Raw genomic sequence first — 11,034 nt, 5'->3', positions numbered from 1 at the left:
CCCTTCCTCAGCCTGCTGGTTCAGTGAAAGCCTCTCGGGCTGCATGTGAATGTTCCAAAGGGATGTGCCAGGAAACAGCCCATCCTGGCTTAGCAAACCCACCACTCAAGATGCCAGGGAACCTGGGAGCTACAGTCCTCTGGCCGTTGCTTACACATCAGAGACCTGCTAGAGTTAATCTTTGCGTTTCCATCAATGTTCTAAGCTGGGAAAGGAAGCAGGATAGCTAATTATGTCCCACATCACAGCAAATGGCAGATGAGACACAGTGCCTTGTGGCTGATCATCTGTGTTGAGCAGTTGCTCCCAATTCCCATATTTTCGCTCCTCACTTTTGTCTCTGCTTTTTTACAGCCTCTCTCTCTCTCTCTCTCTCTCTCTCTCTCTGCATTATAGAAACTTCGTATGTTTAAGTTAGATGCCTAACTGCTAACTTGGAATCCGGTTCCGGAAAGCATTCAGTCTATCAGCATTTCCCAGTCTCCGGTGCCTACAGCTGCTTCCAAATAGGATTTCGGGGCTTTTGAAAGCATTGCAGCTGGAGACAAGATGTTTCCATCTGCAGGACTGCAGGTGGTTGTACAATTAAGCCAACCCCATATCCTGCACCGTAAAGACTCATGTAATAGTATTTCTACTGTTCCTGCACATCTGTTTGCTGTAAGCAAAATCTGCTGTCTGCTGGGGGCAGGCAGAAGAAAGAGGTGTTAAGTATTTTGACTTGGAAGATGTTGTGGCTGTTTCATTCACTGGAAATAGTAACGGCATGCCCTCGCTGCCAATGAATGAATACGAGACTATTCTTGGCACTGGAAATTAAAAAGGGGAGGAAATTGAGGTCTTCTTGTTGTTTAAAAAACTACCGTATACAAAAATCAAATACAATCTACACAAAAATCTTTCCACAGCACCACAGAAATGCATGTCACGCTGTCCATTCATTTGGGTTGTATTATGATATGACGTGGATGGCACTGTGAGTTAAACCACAGAGCCTAGGGCTTGCTGATTGGAAGGTCGACGGTTCGAATCCCAGTGACGGGGTTGAGCTCCCGTTGCTCAGTCCTTGCTCCTGCCAACCTAGCAGTTCGAAAGCACGCAGTGCAAGTAGATAAATAGGTACCGCTCCATCAGGAAGGTAAACAACATTTCCATGCGCTGCTCTGGTTCGCCAGAAGCAGCTTAGTCATGCTGGCCACATGACCCGGAATCTGTACGCCGGCTCTCTTGGCCAGTAAAGCGAGATGAGCTCAGCAACCCCAGAATCGTCTGCGACTGGACCTAACAGTCAGGGGTCCCTTTACCTTTACCTTTATGATATGGCGCTAGTGGGTGGCAATTTGTATTGTTATACATACGGCTCTGCCAGTGAGTGGTCTCATTGCTGTTTTTTGCAATACGTTTTTTTGTTGAGTGGAAGAAGAAGAAGAAGAAGAAGAAGAAGAAGAAGAAGAAGAAGAAGAAGAAGAAGAAGAAGAAGAAGAAGAGGAGGAGGAGGAGGAGGAGGAGGAGGAGGAGGAGGAGGAGGAGGAGGAGGAGGAGGAGGAGGAGGAGTTTGGATTTGATATCCCGCTTTATCGCTACCCGAAGGAGTCTCAAAGCAGCTAACATTCTCCTTTCCCCTCCTCCCCCACAACAAACACTCTGTGAGGTGAGTAGGGCTGAGAGACTTCAAAGAAGTGTGACTAGGCCAAGGTCACCCAGCAGCTGCATGTGGAGGATCGGAGACACAAGTCTACCACTCTTAACCACTACACCACACTGGCTGGTGTAGGAATGACTGGTGACAGAAGCTAGTGACTTAAGTGGGCATTATTGGAGCGACTGGGATAAGAGATATGGGGGGGGTGAGCGTTGTATTTTGTGTGCCTTTCAAACGGGAGCAGCTGAAGAGGGAAAGGATCCCTTGCTTTAAAGATGTTTCAACATGTGTTGCTATGCTTTTCGTTTGGGAGGCTTTTATTACTTTATTGCCATGTACCCCATTTTAGAATTGTTTCTCCATTTCACCGTTTGTTTTACATGCACAATGGACAGGGCTCACCTAATGAGTCCCATCCTGCTTAAGGACTTATGCTTGCATACTGGGGCTTCCTGCCCCCACTCTCTTTTTCCCCTCATGTATCCCCTGAAATTGACTGTGGGGGTCAGGATAACCCCCCCAAACCCCCAGAATATGGAGAGGAGAGCGGGGACTGTTTCATCTGGAAATGCTTGTGCAGAAAGAACCTTGGCTTCAACTCCACATTTCTACAGTATGATTCTATTAGTCTATAATTGTACAGCGACATTTAATTCCACCCACTGTATTTTGCTTAAGAGACTGTCTTAAGTACTAAGCAGGATATAGTAAGCAGGATATAAATAGGATAAATAAGCTGTGCACCTCTAAGAGGTGCAAGACTCAATCCCATGACAGTGTTATTCTTTTTTAAAGTATTATTTGAAAACTGCATGTAGGCCCTAGCCTGCCCACACCTGCTATAATCCATATCAAACAGAGGCACCATCTTCTTAAGCACGTGGGGGGGGCATGACGTTCTCATATCACACACATGGCATTGCACAACATCCTGATGTCCCTCCGTGCCTGGCCTCCACAATGTTGCTTATGTGGGATAGGCATGAAGGGGTTAATGCTACAGGGGGAACTGTACTGCCAGACTCAACCAGGTCACTCCCTCTCACCTTGGCAGGAAGGTGATCAAGCCTACTGTTGTACCTCTGTCTACCTGAGAAGCTCAGCATATTAAGGCATCTGATCTGGTTGCTCCAAGCTCAGACCGCATGGCACTTACAAGCCACTCTTGTGTTCCTATACCAACAATTTAGGAACTTTCACCACTGTAACTAAGCCAGGTTTTACTGCCTGTGTTTCCTGACTGATGTATGGAAATGGACATGGACCTGACCTTTCGAGAGTTTGTAAGTAAACTATTTTTAACTTATCAAACGTATGGTCTTTTTCTATGCTAGAGGAACTTTGGAACGAACTTAGAAGGGCATGTTTTAAAGGTCTAACAGCTTTTATTTCCATGCTTTACTTTATTTACATATGGTCTCTGCTGGGGTTCTCTCACCAAAGAGTATTTGTCCCAAACCTGGATCTTGGCATCCAGGGAATCTAACCTATTTTTCTTTGCTGCCAACAGCTTGTATAATTCCAGGGTGGATGAGGTGGCACTTCTCTGCATACGCAAACTGTTCCAAGGAAACCTTGCCAGCCAGGCCCACGGTAATTGATCCTGATGCCTTCCTTTCTGAGAATGTTTCTACTGGAGTTGTTCTGTACTCCAGAAACTTGTGAATCCTTGGGTGACCTCAACCCTGTGGTTGAATTTAGCCTGCGATAATGAGTTAAACCTTCCAGGGTACATGGCACCTGCGGGCAAGCCTTTCCTCTTCTTTGAGGTGGCTCTCCTGGCTTGGAACTGAAAGCAATCACTCAAGCAGCACGGCAGATCATTAAATGGCTGGTTCAGAGAGGGATGAAAACCAAGCAAGTCCATCTTCATGCTGATTCGGGCAGCTTTAATCGCCTTTTTTGTGACGCTGGGGGAGAATGCCTCAGTCATTAATTCTGACTTTCAAGCTCTTGAAATACAGTGTTATGGCCATTATATATGCACTCTCTCTCTCTCTCTCTCTCTCTCTGTCTCTCACATACCAGTATCTTTTCCAATACTGGTGGAACTAGGGTACTACTGGGATTATTGATAGTACCTCTTAGGAGTGTTTACAAGAACCTACCTGGTGATCAGGAACAGGTAAATCTACCAGTGTCAGTTTCTCCCCATTTCTCATTTGTCCAGCCTGAAACTTTCTGCAGCAGTTTGCAAATCCAATTTTGAAGGATGTCTGTGCTTCAGTTACAGGTAGGTAGCCGTGTTGGTCTGACGTAGTCAAAACAAAATAAAAAAATTCCTTCCAGTAGCACATTATAGACCAACTAAGTTTGTCATTGGTATGAGCTTTCATGTGCATGCACACTTCATCAGGTATCTGAAGCTCATACCAACGACAAACATAGTTGGTCTCTAAGGTGCTAGTTAGAATTGATGCTTTTGAATTATGGTGCTGGAGAAGACTCTTGAGAGTCCCGTGGGTTGCAAGAAGATCAGATCTATCCATTCTGAAGGAAATCAGCCCTGAGTGCTCACTGGAAGGACAGATCCTGAAGCTGGGGCTCCAATACTTTGGCCACCTCGTGAGAAGAGAAGACTCCCTGGAAAAGACCCTGATGTTGGGAAAGATGGAGGGCACAAGGAGAAGGGGACGACAGAGGACGAGATGGTTGGACAGTGTTCTCGAAGCCACCAACATGAGTCTGACCAAACTGCGGGAGGCAGTGGAAGACAGGAGTGCCTGGCGTGCTCTGGTCCATGGGGTCACGAAGAGTCGGACACAACTAAACGACTAAACAAAAACAACAACAATATAGCTCCAATCCTGGTCCGACTTCACTGGCTGCCAATTAGTTTCTAGGCCTAACTCAAAAGTGCTGGTTTTGACCCATAAAGCGAACACACTATTCCATGGACCACTTCTCCCCATATGAACGAACCTGGACCCTGCAATCATCATCTGAGGCCCTTCTTCGTGTGCCTCCTCCACAAGAAGCCCAGAGGGCAGCAACACAAAAACAGGCCTTTTCTGTGGTGGCTCCCTGCTTGTGGAATGCTCTCCCCAGGGAGGTTCGCCTGGCTCCTTAATTGTATACCTTTAGGCGCCACAACTAAAAAACAACAAGGTGGTACTGGAAGGATTTTATTTTATTTTATTTCGTCTGTTCTTCAGTTTATGTATAGTTTTAGGGCATGTCAATAAGTAGGTTTGCATTAGAATGCAAACCAAACTAAATTTCCCCCCTGTTCCTACATGATACTGATTGTCAATGGCAACCTAGACAGAAAGCAATTGTTAGCAAGGGTAAGATCAGTAAATAGGCAGTGTGCCATGTGTTTCAAATGCATTGCAATCTTCTTCTTCTTCTTCTTCTTCTTCTTCTCCTCCTCCTCCTCCTCCTCCTCCTCCTCCTCCTCCTCCTCCTCCTCCTCCTCCTTCTTCCTCCCAAACACCTTTCTATTTTTCCCCAAACAAAATTAAAAAATTCCTTCCAGTAGCACCTTAGAGACCAACTAAGTTTGTCATTGGTATGAGCTTTCGTGTGCATGCACACTTCTTCATATACTCGTATGTGAGAGAAAAAGATGCTCGTATGTGAGAGACTTCGAAGTGTGCATGCACACGAAAGCTCATACCAATGGCAAACTTAGTCTGTCTCTAAGGTGCTGCTGGAAGGAATTTTTTTATTTTGTTTCGACTACGTCAGACCAACACGACTACCTACCTGTAACTATTTTTCCCCAGTTATATTTTATTAAATTTCCCCCAAAAAATCACATCTGCACACCAATACATAACAATTTTCCTTTTGTTTTGTGGACTTCCCACCCCGTTTTCCATGGTGGTTTTTCCCCTCCCCCTTGCTGCACCCCATCTTCTCTCTCTTCTCCCATAAGAACAATACAATAATTTCTAATTCCTTCTGTTGCTCATAGTTCAAATCCTGTAAATTCATTGCACTAAAGTATTTCTTCAAGTAATCCGAAAAAGGCTTCCGTTCTTCACAAAATGCATTGAAATCTATGCTCTCAATGCATGGAGGAAGCATGAATCCCAGGAGTGCTCAGGTCCTGCTCACAGCTTTCCTGCAGGCATCTGGTTGGTGTCAGGAAAAGGCCTACTCACAAGTAGGACCCTGGCAGAGACACATACCCGACTGGCATGTTCCTTCCCTCCTGGTAGATCGTTCAGGAGCTTCTTAAACATTCTTCAGCCCGAACATCACAGTGACTGATGTCAGACGAACACCAACACACTTCAGGGATCCACAGAGGTTTGCGCAGTTGCGTAACAGACTCAGTAGCACAGCATCTTGGCTAATCTACTTTATTTACATATAAACACACACGGAGCTCTTCATCATGGCTCCCTCTCTCTCTAGCTTCACACAGCAAAGAGAAAGAACAAAGGAACAACAGTTCCACTTCAGGAACACAGTAAGTCAGACATCCTGTCTACGTCACTTCCCACTCTGTGTTATGAAAACACATACAGTGGAACCTCGGTTTATGAACCCCTCGGTTTATGAATTTTCGGTTTAGGAACGCCACGGACCCATCTGGAACGGATTAATTCACTTTCCATTACTTTCAATGGGAAAGTTCACTTCAGTTTATGAACACTTCAGTTTATGAACAGACTTCTGGAACCAATTACACCCATGCTTCAGGTTAAGTATGCTTCAGGCTGAGTACTCCACAGACCCATCTGGAACGGATTAATCCACTTTCCATTACTTTCAATGGGAAAGCTCGCTTCAGTTTATGAACGCTTCAGTTTAAGTACTCTGCAGACCGTCTGGAACAGATTAATCCACTTTCCATTACTTTCAATGGGAAAGTTCGCTTCAGTTTATGAACGATTCAGTTTATGAACAGACTTCCGGAACCAATTGTGTTCATAAACCGAGGTACTACTGTACAGTCATATGACAGACAACAATCCCATGACTGCAGACGGGGAATGAATCTCCCAACAGTTGGCCGCTGTGAGAACAGGATGCTAGATGGACCATTGGCCTGATCCTGCAAGCTCTTCTTATGCTCTTAGCCACTGCAGCAGTAGCAAGTGCTTCGACTTCCATTTTCTATGCACGTGTCCTTCCTTTGTGCATCACCTGGCACTAAGCCGAGCCTTCACATTCTGGGATGGTTTTCGTTCAGGAAATTTATCATCATCATTGCAGAGAAGTGTGAAGGCAATATGAGTTGCACCCTCCTTCCTCCTGCCTTTAAAGCTTTCTTCTGGCATCAGCTCTCTCTGGAAGTGTTAGCATACACTCCAACATTTCTCCAGTGAAAACAAGCATGTCCTATTCCATAATAATAATAATAATAATAATAATAATAATAATAATAATAATGTTTTATTATTTATACCCCGCTCATCTGACTGGGTTGCCCCAGCCACTCTAGGTGTCTTCCAGCATATATATAAACATAATAAAACATTAAACATTAAAAAAGCTTTCTTATACAGGGCTGCCTTCAGATGTCTTCTAAAGGTTGCATAGTTACTTATCTCCTTGGCTAGGGGGGTCGCATAACTAGATGCTCTCCAACATTTCTCCGATGAAAATAGGTACGTCCTAAGGAAAAGCGGGACATTCCAGGATCAAATCTGAAACTGGGACGGCTTCTGTAACTTGGGGACTGTCCCTGGAAAATAGGGACACTTGAAGAGTCCCTTACTTTTCCATTTAAAAGTGCTCCATCTCATCATCCAAGGGGATAACTCAATGTGAGTACCTAAATTTCACTCCCTGCACCAGTCTATGAGTCTCAGGAGATGGGGAGCATTTTGGAGGAAAGATAAAGGTAAAAGGTAAAGGGACCCCTGACCATTAGATCCAGTTGTGACCGACTCTGGGGTTGCGCGCTCATCTCGCATTATTGGCTGAGGGAGCCGGCGTATAGCTTCCAGGCCATGTGGCCAGCATGACAAAACCGCTTCTGGCGAACCAGAGCAGCACATGGAAACGCCATTTACCTTCCCGCTGTAGCGGTGCCTATTTATCTACTTGCATTTTGACGTGCTTTCAAACTGCTAGGTTGGCAGGAGCTGGGACCAAGCAACGGGAGCTCACCCCGTCACAGGGATTCGAACCACCGACCTTCTGATCAGCAAGCCCTAGGCTCAGTGGTTTAACCACAGCACCACCCTTAATGGATGGATCAGGCCCGGCTGGGCACCTAGCATTTCCCAAGAGTAAAGGCTATAACAATTAAATACCCTGCTTAGGTGGTATTCCAGAGGCATATGGGTGTACCCTCTTGAAACAAGACAGGTAGATTTATTGGACTATTGGTTGAATCTAGCACCATCTTACGCCCAGCAGGTCTCAATGAGTGGAGGTCATAGATCTGTAATCCGTTGGGAAGCCACTTGGATCTCGTGCCTCCAGCAACGATCTGATCAGCCGCAGCAATGAAGCTGATCAGATTATACAACAATTATGTTCTGCTGGAACCGAGGAGACATTCAGTCATTCTGCACGATAATTGAAGTCTTCCTATTCATGACACTTGCTAATTAAAACATCAACTCTTCAACTTTCATGGCCAATATATGAATCTGCCTCCTCCAACTCATTCTTCTTCAAATAATGCTTCTGGTTATGGCGTGGGAAGAGTAGCAGGAAGAATGAGGCATGCGGAAACATTTGCAAAAGAAAAGAAGAAACCTAAGGCACAATTTCAGGCATAGTGATCAGTTCAAAACCAAGGGCCAAGCCTTGCTTGCTTTACTGAAAGGAATAATCCCGTTGATTTAATGGGATTAATCGCATCAGTGAAGGCAAACAGCACACTTCCCTTGGGAATAGTTTGTTTCTGGAGATTATGGGGTGTAAATGGAGATGGAGCTCTCCGACCTGTGGCAGAGAAGAGCAAAGGAGACAGAGGCCTCCCTCCTCTTGCCATTTAGCCAGTGTGGTGTAGTGGTTAGAGTATTGGTCCAGGAACTGGGAGAACTAGGAACTGGGAGACCAGGGTTCAAATCCCCACTCAGCCATGAAGCTCTCTGGGTAACCTTGGACCAGTCATTGTCTCTCGGCCTAACCTACCTCACAGGGTTGTTGTGGGAGACTATGGAGAGAGGGAGAGCCATGGGCACCACTTTGAACTCCTGGCCGAGGGGGGTGGGGTGGGGAGGAGATGGGATATAAAGAAAATGAATAATTTTGAGAACTGATTCGGACATTAATGAAGGGCAGGTGCGACACTCCCCCTCTAGCACAGGGCATTAAAATTGCTACAGCGGGCAGAAAAACAAGACCCTGAGCAATTTTCAAGTGGTCAGGGGAAGGGGTAGGAATGTTAGGAAGCCACTAGTTTTAGGCAACAAGTGACTTTAAAATAGGATCAGAGCTTGATTGTTCCTAGGTTGTTAGAGGGTGGTGTTTAACCTGTTGCTGTGGGAGTGGGTGGGGAGAATTCTCCTGCATCACCCCCTAATATAATTATATAAAATAATTATCTCAAAGGGGAGAGGGGGGAAATGGTGAAATTCTCGTTGAGTGGGGTGCAGGGTTGTTGTTGCACTTACTTTACATTCAGAGTGGTCAAGGGGTGTTTTTGAGTGTCTTACCTCATCCTACAAAGTATCCCACCAATAGTCTGCATCCTGCACTTCAGTCAAAGCCCAGGGGGAAGCATCAAGGGGTAACTATTCCCTGTAAGGGACCTTTTTAGATTGGGAAGTCGGGGGGGGGCTGCAGAGTTCTGGATAAATGTTTATTGGGGGTGGCGGGAGTGGGACATGCTTACCACTCTCTGCCATCTCAATACCCCAAAGTAAGCTCAAAACCCACTGACATTCTAAAGTGCCCTGAAAATGAGGTGGGAATCATAGAATCATAGAGTTGGAGGAGACCACAAGGGCCACCCAGTCCAACCCCCTGCCAAGCAAGAAACACCATCAAAGCATTCCTGACATATGGCTGCCAAGCCTCTGCTTAAAGACCTCCAAAGAAGGAGACTCCACCACACTCCTTGGTAGCAAATTCCACTGCTGAACAGCTCTTACTGTCAGGAAGTTCTTCCTAATGTTTAGGTGGAATCTTCTTTCTTGTAGTTTGAATCCATTGCTCCGTGTCCACTTCTCTGGAGCAGCAGAAAACAACCTTTCTCCCTCCTCTATATGACATCCTTTTATATGTTTGAACATGGCTATCATATCACCCCTTAACCTTCTCTTCTCCAGGCTAAACATACCCAGCTCCCTAAGCCGTTCCTCATAAGGCATCGTTTCCAGGCCTTTGACCATTTTGGTTGCCCTCTTCTGGACACGTTCCAGCTTGTCAGTATCCTTCTTGAACTGTGGCGCCCAGAACTGAACACAGTACTCCAGGTGAGGTCTGACCAAAGCAGAATACAGTGGTACTATTACTTCCCTAGATCTAGATGCTATACTCCTATTGATGCAGCCCAGAATTGCATTGACTTCTTTAGCTGCTGCATCACACTGTTGACTCATGTCAAGTTTGGAGAAAATGGAGATTCTGAAAAACTGAGGGACAGATTTCATCAAAGCACCTGTGTAACTATTTCTGTGTGCCGTTTCCAGAGGATAATTTAGTGGTGCAGTTAGATCATTTCAGGCTCCAGGTGTAATAGTCTTATCCCCTCCCCCTCCCTGGGTTAGATGCTATTGTGTCTTATTTCAATATAGGGCAAGCCAGTGCTGCTGCATTGGGAAGCCCTGCTGCTCACTCTGCTCAGTGGGACCATGGGGCATCTGCCCCGAAGTCTCACCTGGATGCTGCCATTTATTGGAATGCTGTCCCATTCCCTGCAAAGGAAAAGAAGGCAGGCACAGCCCTGGGCCCTTTTCCCCGCTGGTTTGTTAAATGCAATTCCTGCACGGAAACGGCCCCTCTAGCGCTGCTCTGCTTCCAGGTGCAAAGTTGTGAATTGGCTGCTATAACCCCCTCCAGCTTCTGATTTCCTGTAAATTTAATCCCAGTAAGTGGCAGTTCCGTCCTGGAAGTCAAATAAGATTAGACGCAGGAACTTAAAAATGGCCACGCTGGATCAAAACCAAGGACTATCGAGCACCAGGGTTGGCCAGTGCCTCTGCAACCTCACACCTCGATGAAGATAAAAACCTTATTCCCTGCCATTTGCTCAGCATCAGAGGAATGCCGCATGTGGAAATGAGCATTCAGTATTTAGCTATGGTTCATGAATTTGTCTAATCCTTTTAAAAAAAAAAAGCACTTGATTTTGCATGCATTGGTATAGCAGAGCTGGAATAGAGGGAGAGTGAAGCTCTGAGTTCATGTGTTTTCTCAAGCAGTAATCTCACCTTCCAGAATGCCAGAATAACCAGCAGGCCTCCTTAGTCCAGCAAGTAAGCGAAGTGATAACAAGGCTTTCAAGTTTTAGGATTGTTTGTGACAGATTTGTG

Source organism: Zootoca vivipara, chromosome 8 (assembly GCF_965207765.1).
Source record: "Zootoca vivipara chromosome 8, rZooViv2.hap1.1, whole genome shotgun sequence".
Classification (NCBI taxonomy): domain Eukaryota; kingdom Metazoa; phylum Chordata; class Lepidosauria; order Squamata; family Lacertidae; genus Zootoca; species Zootoca vivipara.
This window is presented reverse-complemented; position numbering follows the sequence as displayed.